Source organism: Microcebus murinus, chromosome 15, assembly GCF_040939455.1.
Source record: "Microcebus murinus isolate Inina chromosome 15, M.murinus_Inina_mat1.0, whole genome shotgun sequence".
NCBI classification, from domain to species: domain Eukaryota; kingdom Metazoa; phylum Chordata; class Mammalia; order Primates; family Cheirogaleidae; genus Microcebus; species Microcebus murinus.
In genome coordinates this window covers 66,811,921-66,825,905 of record NC_134118.1, presented here as the reverse complement: position 1 = coordinate 66,825,905, position 13,985 = coordinate 66,811,921, and the positions used below count along the sequence as shown (strand labels likewise).

Genomic DNA, 13,985 nt, shown 5'->3' with positions numbered 1-13,985 from the left:
TGTAAATCCAATCAAATGAGAATATCATGAAGTGGATTTTGGATATAGACTTCATTCAACAATTTTTTTTTTCTTTTTTTCCTCTGGGACACTTTGCCATAATAATTTATGTTGGGATGTTAAATATTAATGTTTTATATGTTAATGATATCTCTTTGCTATATTAAATTATTAAATCTATTATATAAATATTAAAAGTCCATATCCTATGAAGTGATATAGATCACAATACATACCAATATTTAAAACTAAAATCAGTAAAACCAAATAAAATAAAACCTGTTTTAGCATGGTACCAACCAGGATTCCATGTTACATTCAAATGTTACATTTTACATTTTGGTCCCTTCATTATGGGCTATGGAGATTAACAATGTTTACATATTTGTTTATGTTCAAAATTAAGCCTTTTGGGTTCAGTTTTTTTGTATTTTAATATTTTGATCAAGTTAGTATAAAAATTTATTTTGTTCATCCATTAATATTTTATTTGTCCCTTCTTTACCTTACCAATTATGTGACGATATATTCTCAGTGTTGTCCTTAATACAGGTGGTATCAAATAGTCTATTGGGTTAAAGTGGCCGGTTTATTAACTTCTTTGTCCTCAATTTCCTCATCTGTAAAATGGTAATAAAAATATACAACTCAGATGTTGTGAAGAATACATATTAAATGATTTTGTTAATTTATATGATAACATTACATTATTTTATATATCTGGTAAAACCTTTGCTCCAATTGACTTTAATTTCATCCTATATATGGAAATACTTTTCCTATAATTTTGCTTCTCAAAAAGACAGTATAAAAATAGGTATTAAGCAATATAGTTTTGAATTTCATAATTTCTGAGTGACTATTTGAAAAAGAAAATATCCAACAGATCAATGTCTATAAATATTCAAAATGAAGGGAATTTTGCTGTGATTATTTTATAAACCTTCTCATCTCTTAGAGATCGTGGTTTCATATAGTCTGCAATATTCTCTGAGAGACTCTGGTTCTGAAACCCAATACTGGCAGAGTGTACATATATCTGTGTATGTATAAACACACCCTAACACTTATGTCTATTTAAGTATTAAAAGTCAACTTTAGTATTCAATTTTTTGTACTTCTCATTGAAAATCCTTCCTCCTTATACACTGACTTGGGTCTTCCTCTTACATGATCTCAGAGTAATGAATTCATCAGGTATTAAAGCAAATCTCACCTGTCTTGCCTGCTAGATTCTCAGATCCTTAAGGCCAGCTTTGTTTTCACCCCTGGGCCCCACTACGAGAACCATGCCTATGCCTTTATCGGTGCTCACTGCTCATGACTGAATAAACTTCCCATAAATCTTGGCAGTCCTGAATTATTTAATAAACATATATTCAATGAATATAGACAATTATTATGAAATGATATAGACAATGCCAGCATTTTGTATATGAAAACAATCTGCATGCCTTCCTGATTTGTCCTGAGTCTACAGAGGACTTTCAATTGAGTCTATAGACTCCTCTATACTCTGCCTTCAGGAGGCATCTGTCTCCTAAATCAATTTACTCCCTCTCAGGCTAAAATCAAACCTAGCCCATTCTGCTAGCTGCCAGATATATTTCTCCTTTTTTTCCCCTCTATGCAAAATGAAATTTATCCCCTTCCTTTCCCAGGAGACGAGTCTTTTACTGTTACCTTCTAACTATTCATTAATTGCTCACTGCACTGCTACCTGACTTCTTCCAAATACTCCTTGAAAACTGTTTTTCACTCATAATCCAGAAACCCAGTATGGATTCTCTAATCTGTATCCTTCTTGCTCTTTTTCTAAATTTAGCTCTTTTCCTGACTTCTACTTTGCTCCTTTATGAGGGTTCTTATGCTATCTAGCTGAGAAACACTAATTGAATTATTTTCCTCTGTGCATTAAATGCCCTGTCCCAACATTTCCTTAATCTATGACCTTGGCTAAGTTACTGGGGTATGTATTTTCTTATCTGTATAATGGGGATAATAATAGCATCTACTTCAATGAGATTATCCATATATAGAACTTAGTGTGTGCTTAGAATATAGTAAGAATATTAAAATACTTAAGAATAAAGGCATATTGTTAAAAACATGTAGAGCCATGTGTACATGATGTTTAAGTGAACATCTTGCTGTGGGGACCATACAGTCCTTGTATTGCTCTGGACGCTATATTGAATGAGAGGAAGAGATGCCCTGGAGTGGTCAACAAGCCTATTTTCTTAGACTTGCTGTGAATAAGTAGCATTATACTTTAGAATGCAAGTATTTTTTTTTGAAATTGCTTTCCAAAGTATGGCTTTTACATAATAATGGGTTATTTTTCCTCCTGCCTGCCACTCCTAAAAAAGAGGGGAAAGCAGTAAAGAAATACTTTGAGTAATTCCTTGCCAAAAAAAAAGACCCTAATTAAAACAAATCTTAGTTATTGCATACAATCAGGCATAAGGTAGTTTATATTTAATACTGATTGCTGGGCTTGGATAGTTTGTAAAATGTTTGGATGAGGCCTCATTTTTTTAAAAATCACCTTCAATTCTTGGTTTATTCATTAATTTATTTCACAAATATTTATTAAACATCTAATATGTATTTGGCACTGTAGCAGCTGCTTGTAATACAGTGGTAAGCATACAACTCTTCTTTTGTCAAAGAGCTTACCATCTGTAAATACTTCACAATTAATCTATAGCTTTCCATAAAAATTGATGAGAAACATTTCTTGAAAACTGATGTGGAAACCATGTATGCTAAAGTTCTTTTTTTCCTCTATTATATAATTTTCAAAAATACTGCTGCTTAAAGTATACAGATACATCCAAATAAAGCCATTAATTTATGAATTAGAGGAAACATTGACAATTTTTGTTTCTTATTTACAAATTTGATTTTGAACAATATATTTAGACTCATAATATGACATAAAATACCTTTAATTTTCCCATCATTCTGGTAAAGTTACTCTACTATTCGTCTACAGAATGTTATGGCTAATAAGAGCCTATTCTGGATTTGACTGATTTTGAGTATAAATTCTGACCATAAATTTGCTCACACGAGTTAAATTGCCAATCAGGCTTGGCAGAAATCAGAATGTATGAATGGAATATACATAAATATATATGTACAACCAGTAAAAACAGTCTTATATAATTTGTGACTCTATTATTCCTGACTGTTGCAGTACAAGAATGAGAAGTGGTTTATAAGAATGTATAACTGGTCTTTCTCAGATGCATGTTCACAATCTATTTTTTCTGTTTCAGTGATGTGTAACTATAGCCCCCAATCTATGAAGCATATGTATATTTAAAATAAGTTTCCAAATATTATGATAAAAACAAGAAGCAAGCTGTTATTTCACTCACTTTTGCATTGTTTATAAGGTTGGAGGGTTGGAGAAAGGATTTTTAAAGGCATCCATAATTTCTATGTATTTTTCTTAGTTCTAGCCCAATATGTGTTGAATACAACAAAAAGCATTTTCGAAGGCTGAAGCTTATGCTTTTCAAACATACATCTCTCAAATCTGCTTAAGATGTTACTATGCAACCCAGTTTTATTTTTTTCATCAATTTGCATTTTTAGATGTGTTTCTCTCCTGGCCAGGTTATTAGAGTTGGCGGCTGCATGGTATAGATAGCGAGCCCTGCTGTATGTAGGTGTCTTTGTGGAAATCACCTGGGGCCGAGAGTTCTGCTTTTCTCACCTTATCATATCTGGAACACAGATTTGCTCCGCTCGTCATATTTTGGCATCTGTGAATCACCGTCATGTTGTCATATTCGCAGTTACAAAGTAGCCGATGGGAAAGGAGCCAACTACTTGAGGCATTTGCAATGAAAAAAAAAAAAAAAAGTCTGATTTCAGCATTATTCATTGGAAATGCTATTTGTGAAAGCATTAACTTCAGTTTCTGAGATGCTGGCAATAACTTTAATAGGCAATGCATAATCCTGCTCTTTTAGAAGAAATGTTCCTATGTGCTGAACAGTGAAGGAACCAGTAATTATTAAGAAACCACAGGTAAAATGGCAGGTTTAGGAGCCCAGAAGTGAGTAATTATCCATCATTTACTTATATGTTATCAACAGTATAATACCTACTAATTAGTTGGACAATCAGCAAGTCATATCAATTTAGATGATTTATGGTAATTCTCTCAACCATGTTTGTCCCCTATAGTGTTTTCTCTTCATAAACACATAAATATAAGTGGGCAAAAATAAAACTAAATTTCAAAATTATATTTAATAACAACAAAGGAACTCAGGATGTATCCTGAAAAATTAGAACAAATAAGTTTGTAAAAATAAATAGTTTACAAGAAAATTTTAAAGAAAAGGAAAATCTATCATAAGTATAAGCAAAGACTATACAAAAAATAATTTTAAATTATTATAATATATTATTCTTTTTCCACTCTACCTTTTTAGTAAAGGCTTCTCAGAAAGTGTTAGGTTCTCATCTTTCCACACCTATCACTATATATTTTTTTAGTTGAAAGAGAAACCATTTCTTATATCCTCCATGGAGACATGGCACAAACACAAGAAAAAATAAATACTAAGCATTTTTTTTTACTTTACTGTACAGTGTCTAACTACATTTAGGTTGTGCCAACTCAATTGAATTTATGAATATTTTCAAAAAATTTTTACTGGTAATTTTATACAAGGTTTGCTGTTGTTGGTGAAGGATTTGTGGTGACAAGACAGCAGTGTTAAGGCAAATACAAGAAAAGGCATTCATTTGCAAAGAAGTATGAAGCTTATTTCCTTAAGTCAGCATTTATAAAAAAAAAAATTGTGTCAAGAAACACTAGCGCTGGTGGTATACTTTGAGAAAGAAATCTCAAAGGCCTGTAGTTCAATATTTTGCAGAATTCTGTACACTCAAGTTTCACTAAGTGATTCATAATGAACGTTAGTATTTAAAAGTATTTGTGAAATCCTTCAACAAAAACATGTTTGCAAAAAACCACAAGTATTTTCCAAATATTTTAGGCTGTAGACTTTTTCTTTCCTTAACAAATAGTATCCCAGGGACTACATTTTGGTAGAGAAGTCCATTAAATGAAAAAATTCATTATGACCGTTTTGAAAGACCCAAATCTCTTTCAAAGCAAAAGAACAATGAGATAGATCTTTATCCTAAAGCAAACAGGTTTTTACTTTTTTCCCTGAATTTTGTTCTGAAAAAAGGAGTCATATTAATAACATGTGTTTTCATAATTCAGAACACCCCCCCCTTTTACTAACAGGAATGTCAGTTTTTTCAGATTTTTACAAGGGAGGTGTCTGATTTTTTATTTTTTTCAGAAGGTGGTATCAGGTAAGCATTAATGATGTATGGGGATATGTAAACCATTTTGCAGAACTATATTCATACTAAATAGGATGATCTTTTGAAACATAACAAAGATTCATGTCCCTAATATGAAAAGAGTTTCTACAAATAAATGTGAAATGGACCAAGAGTCCAACAAAAAATATAAGCAAAAAAACTATGAATAGGCAATTTCTAGAAGGCAAAATATAAACAGCCTGTATATAAAAAGACGTTGCCTTCATTAGTGTACATGAGTTACAAATTAGAGTGATAATGAGAGAGCATTTTTTTTTTTTTTACTTATCAGATTGCCAAATTTTAATGCATTCAAATCCAGAACTGGTGAAAACTTGGGGAAATCAGTATCATTAACTCATAAGTTGGGGTTATGTAGTATTATAATTTCTAAATGAATAATCTGTCAACATTTAATATAATTTTAGTAAAGTTATGAATCTATATATATATCCTCTGTTTCAGCACATTTAATTCTATAGCAATAAAACAAATACATAAAAATGTATAAATTCCTTTGTGGCTGAAATCTTCAACCTCTGTGTTCTCTCAGCTTCCTGCCCTTCGCAGCCTCCATACCTGGCTGAACCCTGGGTTTACAGTATTCACACACAAACAGAACTCCTCTCCCAATGCTCACAGGATCAGAATGGCTGGCAACAGAAGGGCCAATATCAGAAAGATGCTGGGTCCAGGGAGGCACTCCTCTCTGACACTTTGCCCTCAGAGTAGAAATCAGTTTCCTGGCCCAAACTCCTTTAACCCTCATGATAACTTTTCTTTCAGGAACACTTTGCTTTTTTCTGCAATCTGGCCTTGGTCTGTGACAGTCCAGACATCAAACTTTGTATAGCATTATAATTCCAAGATAGGGAGGTAGGTGGGAGCTCAGGGGCTGTGCCCTTTGCTGCGCAGAGAGACTCTCACATCTTATGCAAGTAAATTCATGGGAGGAGGTTCACATCCAACCACACCTGCATCTGGCCCCTTTTGTACCAAACCTAATCATATTGAGGAAGAGCTTATGTTCAACCAACTCTATCTATTGTCAGACTCTTGTCCCAGAAAATTTCCTGCTAAAATAATGTGTGGTTATAGATATTTTCACATCGAGACTGTCTCATGATGTCTTTAGACCAAGTCCTCTTTCCATACAGATCTGGAAGGGATTGTTTTTCTGTCCTCTTTTACCTACTCAAACTCATACATAGGAGCCACGCATGGTCACTCTCTCCTGCTGGCAACAGCTTCTCCAGGCCCCCAGCCCCCCATGCTCATCAGCTAAATCCCTGCCTAAATGTGTCCTATACTGGATCCTCTTTCTCTGCTCAGTTTCTAATCTTTAAGTCCCCTGGAGTTAGCCCTCTACTATTCTTTTCCCTTCTCATAGGTGAGATCATTCATATTCCTGCTGCCAAATTGAATCTTTATTTTTACATTGAAATGTTTGTTTCTAGCCCAGTGATTCTCAACCAAGAGCCATTTTGCCCCCACCCTGCCCAATTCAGCAATGTTTGGAAACATTTTTGTTTGTCACAGCTGGGTGCAGGAGATACTGTCATGCAGTAGACAGAAGCAAAGGATGCTGTGAAACATCCCGCAATGCACACATGCACAGGACAGTCCCCGCAACAAAGAAATACCTGGAAGTAAATGTCAGTAGTGCCGAGGATGAGAAACACTGTAGGCTGAACATGGTACTCAGTTCTAAACTCATATCCACCATTGGCACTTAAATGTCAACATGTGCCTCATATTGATAGAGCTAAAATACAAATCTGTATTTTCCTCCCCAATTTTGTTTTTTCCTCTCTCAATTCCATGTTGGTAAATGGTAACATAATCTATTTTGCCTCCCTGAAACCTAGGACTTGTCTTAATTCCTACCTTTCTCATACTTTCACATCCAATCCATCAGCTCTACCTCCAAAATTTATTCTGGCATCATCTATTTCTCTGCATCTCCATTGAGGCCATCATGCCAGGTGCCCCTCTCACCTCTTGCCTGATCAACTACATGCAATAGCCTCTTAGCTGTTCTCTCGACTTCTGCCCTAGACCCCTACTATCCATTCTTGTATCCCCTGAGGAATTCTTTTAAAAACATAAATTGGGTCACATCACTCCTTCTCCCGAACCCTAATGTCATCCCTTTGCACTTAGAAAATGGGTTTCAGTGTCTTTAGCCATACCACCCTGAATGCACCTGATCTTGTCTGATCTTGGAAGCTAAGCAGGGTCGGGCCTGGCTAGTACTTGGATGGGAGAAAATGGGCTTCAATGTCTAAATCTGTTCCCATGATCCTTGTCCAGACCGTAGTCACAAGCCTTCTCCTGGGGAGGGAGATTTCTTCTCACAGGTTCCAACCTTTTGTTCTCCCTGCAAGCTCTTGTCTTTCATTTCCATCTTCCTGGGATGCTCTGCTGCCAGATGCTTCCAGACTGGCTGCTGCTTGTTATCCATTCCTGTGTTGTAGCAGATGTCACAACTTCTGAAGGCCCTTTCATGAACATATAAAATAAAATGGACTCTTGTCACCCACTGGCACTATGATGTCATCCTGTCTTATTTTATTCATAGTACTTATGAGTGCTTTGTCCATTTTGTTACGGTTCTCAAAACTGTAGCTTAAAGCATTCATGATGTCATTGTCCTGTACTTCCCCTTAGTTGGTGTTCAATAAATGTCAATTAATGGTGATTTTCAGTAATACAAATAATTAGAAAATAGGCATCACTCATTAAAATTACTGATGCTGAAGTATAGTCTAGAGGCAATAATTCTAGAGATGAATAAAAAATTTACAAAACAGCAGTGTGGAAGATGATGGAAGTTCTGGACTTTCTGCTAGAATTAATATGACTTCTCCAATCTCTCTCTTCTTGTAACCCTCTCATAGAAACAATCCTATATTACATAAGACTGTATTTATTCCTATTTACTTTTCAACTAGATTACAAGTTGCTTAGAGGTGAAGATTTTTGTTTATCTTTGTATCATTGTGACATAGTGCCGGACCTAGAGAAGCCACGGCTTTTCTATACAGGCAAGATACTTTAAGTATGGTGCAGAGAGTGTGTGATATCTCTTTGCTACTCATATTTTTCTTACTATCTTATTTTCTGCTGAGTTCTGGATAACTGAAGTATTATGGCATTTCATATTTAACAAAACCTAATCATATTGCATAATAAACACTATTTGATAACTACTATAGCATAGAGTAGAAAAATAGATTCACTCAAATGGTGATAAAAACTAACATATATTGAAGGCTAATTATATGCTGAGTAATATTTTAAAAGCTTCGCATATACTAACTTGTTTAATCCTCACAACAGCCCTATAAGAAAGTGGCTCTTATTTTGTTCCTTTTGCATTTGAAGAAATTGTGGCAGAGAGAAATAAGTAATTTATCAAAGGTTGTACTCTAGTGAGTGTTGAGATGCCCTTTGAACCCAGGTACTGTGGCTCCCAAGTCACTTCTCTTCAGCTCTAGCTATTCACTTTTGATAAATACTATGCAATTGATTTTTTAAAGACCTTTATACTTTTCAAGTAACAAAATCCTTTCCATCTAAATGCAACTTTTTAAAATTCCACAAGCTGGCTTACTGCTGTACACGCTACACAATTAAACATGTCTCAACCCTCTACTAACTTCAGCGATAAATAATATTTCTGCTTTATGGTATGCATGACAAATTCTTTATCTTCTATGACATTGCAAGACTTTGGATGAATACACTAACATATCTCTGCATGGTAGAGTGGGGGAGGGGTGAAAACCGGGAAAATAAATTACTCTAACAATGTATTTTGGCAGTGTAATGGTCCATTTCCAGCAAAGAGTAAAATAGACATTACGTGACATGCTCCTATTTGAGATAATCTTTTAAGTTTAGTGATGATTAGCATCCAAATAAATCAATATGAACAAAATTTAAGAATAAAAAGATAACAAAAACACATTTAATTGTCCTTTCTATCAAAAGGAATACATTTGTTATTTATAACTACAAAGAATCATGCTAATTTTCACAAAAGACTTAAGATTCAACATATTCAGCAGCAACAGATTCACATAACAACCCGTGAAATGCACAAATAAAAATCTACATTAAAAGAACATTAGAGGCCAGACTGAAACAGAGAGAAATGGAAAAATTCAGAGTAAATGTCTTGCTAGGTAACCAATTCAACTTTAAGAGCCATCTGGTAGCTTTTCATGCTCCATATCCACTGTCCTCCACCACTGTAGACACGGACATGGTTTTTGGTCCCCTAATTAGTTGAAATCAATGTAGACTGTTAGGGCAGTCCGCACAACCATTCACATTCTGGTTTTTGACAAGGTATTTCCTATTGATGATTAAGTTTTGAAAGGATCTTTTACCAAAGGGAGTCAGTATGTTGTTCACTTTATGAATTTCTGTCTTATTTACTAAATCTTAACTTCATAATAAATATCTACCCCTGGGCAATCAAAAGAATAAATACCATTGTTGCTTTCTAGATGGAGAAATTTTGACATACAGATATGAATTTAGAAAGCCATCTCCTTCAAAGGATTTCTCTAATTTGGTCTAAGTGATCTCCCTGGTAATATTCTAGGCTGTGAGGTTTCCCCATGTCTTTAGCCTTTGCCTATTCATTTGTCCCTGTCCACCCACTCTTCAAGAATCACATGCTCACTTCAAACTCCAAATAAGGAAAAATAAATTACCTCAGAGGCTGGGTGTGGAGCCTCACACCTGTAATCCTAGTACTCTGGGGAGCCAAGGTGGAAGGATCACTTGAGCTTAGAAGTTCCAGATAAACCTGAGCAAGAACAAGACCCTGTCTCTACTAAAAATAGAAAATTTATCTGGGTGTGGTGACACATGCCTGTAGTCCCAGTTACTCGGGAGGCTGAGGCAGGAAAATCACTTGAGCCCAGGAGTTTGAGGTTGCAGTAAGCTATGATGATGCCACTACACTTTGCCCAGGGTGACAGAGTAAGACTGTCTCAAAAAATAAATAAAAAACAAATTCCCTTGCACACCCAATAACCCATGTATAACACATATACACTCACAAAAGGAGATGAAGTGAACCAGAACACTAAACATATCAAGGAAGGTGTCCCATTCCAAGGACCCCAATGCCTGAATACTCAGTTCTTTCTTCTTGATTTATACATCTCTTTGGAGTGAACTTGAAGACTGAGTTTCTAAAGGGAAGAGTCTACTGTTCCTCCTCACACTAAATGCCTCTCGCACTAAAATATTCCTGAAGTGGATTTTTGTTGGTCTGGTTACAAGGGCATGGAAAGCTCTTAGAAGTGCTGAATGTCCACCTCTCTTTTACTGTCTTTGTATCCAGACCATCATCATGCATTCACGTGGAGAGGTAAAGGTCACCTGCTGCAATCCTTGGTTGGGAATAAGCTCACGAATGGGAATGTGTTGATGGTGAGAGAGAAGTTAGCAGAGGTTAGGAAAAGTAACCCTGGCTTACCTAAAAAGGAGCCCTGATAACACTCAACTGGTAGCCTTAATTTGGGCAATGGTTCAGCTCTTTATATAACCTTATAAGTTTCATTGTATGCTGTTTAATCTTACTTTGAGATGTTTAGAAAAATTTCTTAGTAGATTAGTACAGAGAAAGAACACTGAATGATATTTAATACTGTAACTTTGTATATGAGTAACCATCTGCTTTTAAAGGTCCATCAGCTGCTTGGATGCTGTTCCCTTAGTTAAAGTTACATTGCCTTAAGTTTAAATAACTTTTCCTTCCCAGGGTGATTGATCATATGCCCTGGTTTGCTCAGCCCAGTCCTGGATCACATTAGTGTACTAGCATCCTGTCTACTCTCTTTAAGTCTCAAAAGTCTCTAGTTTGGACAATAAATTTTATGTCCACTCTATCCAAAGGGGAACTAAGCAGAGATAAAAAACTTTTCTCTGCAATGCTTGAAAAGGGAAAGCTAAGAAAAAGGCAATTACTAGATTACAAAAGAGACCCTAGTTTAGAATTTGAGGATATCTTCTTTAAGGAAGGAATGTTTGAGATGTAAAAGTTAGGGCAAGAGTTAGACAGAAGGGATTTTCTCAGCTCTTGCATTTGCTAATATCAGGAGCCTGAGACAGTAAGAAAGGAGGCTAATTTTAGGAACAAAAGAAAGGTCAATGTCTCTGAGGTATGTTGAGTGAAGAGTGTTGTGAGAATTTAGAAAAGTCAGCAGGGTTATGAACAATAAGTCTTAGAGGCCATGTTAAGGATTTCCAAATTCATTTAATGGATAATAAAAAGGAAATGGTTGCAATAGTTAAGTAGGAATGACACTTTATTGTATCTGCTTCTTATTTTAAAAAAATATTCTGTCATCTGTGTGGATAATGGGTTAGGGTTGGGGTTAGGTGCATGAATATCAAGGGAAGTGTGCAGTCCTTCCTAGCAAGCGAAAGTGATAGCCATTTTGAGAGATTGAAGAAACTTAGCCATTGCGTTGACAGTAGAGAGAAGAAAACTGTTGTGTCTTTTTTCAGAAAACTATTTTTTAAGAATCAACAGAACTAAAACTTGAGAAAAAAAATTTTTTGCCCTGAATGGTTCTGCTCATATTAAAGCAAACAGACATCTAGAAATCATCTCCATAGACAGATGAACAATTTTATTAATGTTTCCAATACTCTTAATAAGTTTTGCCTCTTATTGCTAAGAGGGCACCATCTGAGAAGGAATGTGGCCTGATGTTTGCACAGGGCAGACCAGTGTAATGTGAAGGATGGGGCTCCAGGAGTGGAAGGTCTGCTTGGTAACAGAGCCCATCCTGAGGAGGGAGAGAATAACCAGACTGCATCCATCTCTAAGCACCCGCCCCCTTTCTAAATCTTATTAGAGAGTCAATCTAGGACTGAAGGGAGAAGCAATTTTGCTGTCCTAACAATTTAACACTCAAGTGAACTCGGATGAATTTACAATACCATCTACTTCTGTTTACAAATTAGTATCTAAATGTTATCAATTTTGCAAGAATTTGGATCTTATCTTGAAGATACAATAAAACTAAGTCACACACACAAATATTCTCTATAATTTGAGAAACCTGAATGTCAGCATTTTTAATGTACACAGCTAAAATAAATAAATAAATAAATGTACCTGTATAGTCTTGCATATGCAAAGAGTTCCTAAGGAAATTATACTTGATATTTTGGGTTTTCACTTCTGAGAAAAACCAACACAGATCCTATGGGAAAGAAAGTACACTCAAAAGAGTTTTTCCTACTGTTTCTCCTTCTAGCTCACAAGTATGTCACTCCTTTGCTCTGATTAGGATTAAATATTGTATTGATTCAAGACAGTTTGTTTCAGATACCATCGTTGGTGCATATTGTGTGAAACCATGACTTTATTTCATCTCAGTGATATTTATGTGGTATTGTTAATAAAAATCTCTGACTTTAATGTAGTTTAGTGAAAAGTATATAAGAAACTCAAATAACTAACATAATATTTGAAAAGAGTACATTTGGTGTTAATAACTTCTACCCATGATATTTTATTTTTATTTAGTAGAAATAAAATTCTCTATAGCACCTAACCTTTAAAATTTCTGGTATAGACATTAATTCACATGCTTCTCATTATAGTCAGTGAGTGGAATATGCTTGAATCTCCACCCATGACCCGGATAATGTGCCCTGTAATTTCTGTTTTTGCTCTCAGACATGAAACTCATTAGCTTTTGTAGTTTCAGTGCACATGCAATGAACAGAAAAGCATTTAATTATTACAGCCAAAGAGGTGATTTTCTTTTGGGGTAAAAAAGAAACTAAATGAGGTCAGCAAAAGTTTTTTAACGTTGCAATGTAATTGTGCTAAGTACAACAATGCATCGTTCTTTGTATTATTTACTGGATACCCATAAATGATATGTTTTATTTTAACAGGCAATTTGCTGCCAGAAGTATGTTCTCCTTTTAAAAGGTAAGTGCCTTTTAAGATATATTATATAAAATTATCATGGTTTCTGATTTATAGCTTTGAAGAGCCTATTTATTTTAAAGCCCTATAGCTGACAGCTATGTTGTTCCAAGGCAAGGATATATAGTATTAATTATCTTAAGCTCCAGATTATCGTTCATGGTGCTGACTTTAGGTATAAAGGACAAAGTGGGACATTTTTCTATTTTTGTAAGAATAATTAATTAACCTAGTGATTTTAAAAAGAAATACTTGTTGAAGTAAGATACAAAGAACACGGTTCAATTTGATCATATTTGTTTCAGTTCTGTGTGGATTTAGATAATTTTCATGGAAATTATTAGTAATTTAGGGTATGGACACAGTTTTTTTAAATTGGTTTTATTTGTTATTGGTTTGGTTTATTGGAATCAGAGCATAGCTCAGTCATTTTGAAAGTTTAAAGTGTCTTAAAGATATTGCTTACCAATAAGCCTATATATTTTTATTTGAATATATCTATGTTTTCAATTTTAGTAATACATTAGTTTCATCCGTGAGTTATGTTTTAAAGTTGACTTAATCTAGTATTTACATTTTCAAAAATTCTATGAGATTTTAAAGTAAACTTAACAATTAAGTAGAATATGTTTTATACTGCCTTTAT

The 13,985-nt window shown here is 34.7% G+C and overlaps 1 protein-coding gene across 6 annotated transcripts in view; it reads left to right on the top strand.

The window, feature by feature from the left end:
- TENM3 (teneurin transmembrane protein 3) overlaps positions 1 to 13,985 on the top strand; it is a 2,406,934-nt gene that overhangs the window by 400,316 nt on the left and 1,992,633 nt on the right. For all 6 annotated transcript variants that reach the window (XM_076010707.1, XM_076010706.1, XM_076010703.1 and 3 more), the window contains exon 3: positions 13,306 to 13,342. The gene's annotated coding sequence lies outside the window, so the exon portion shown is untranslated. The remainder of the gene's footprint in view (positions 1 to 13,305; positions 13,343 to 13,985) is intronic.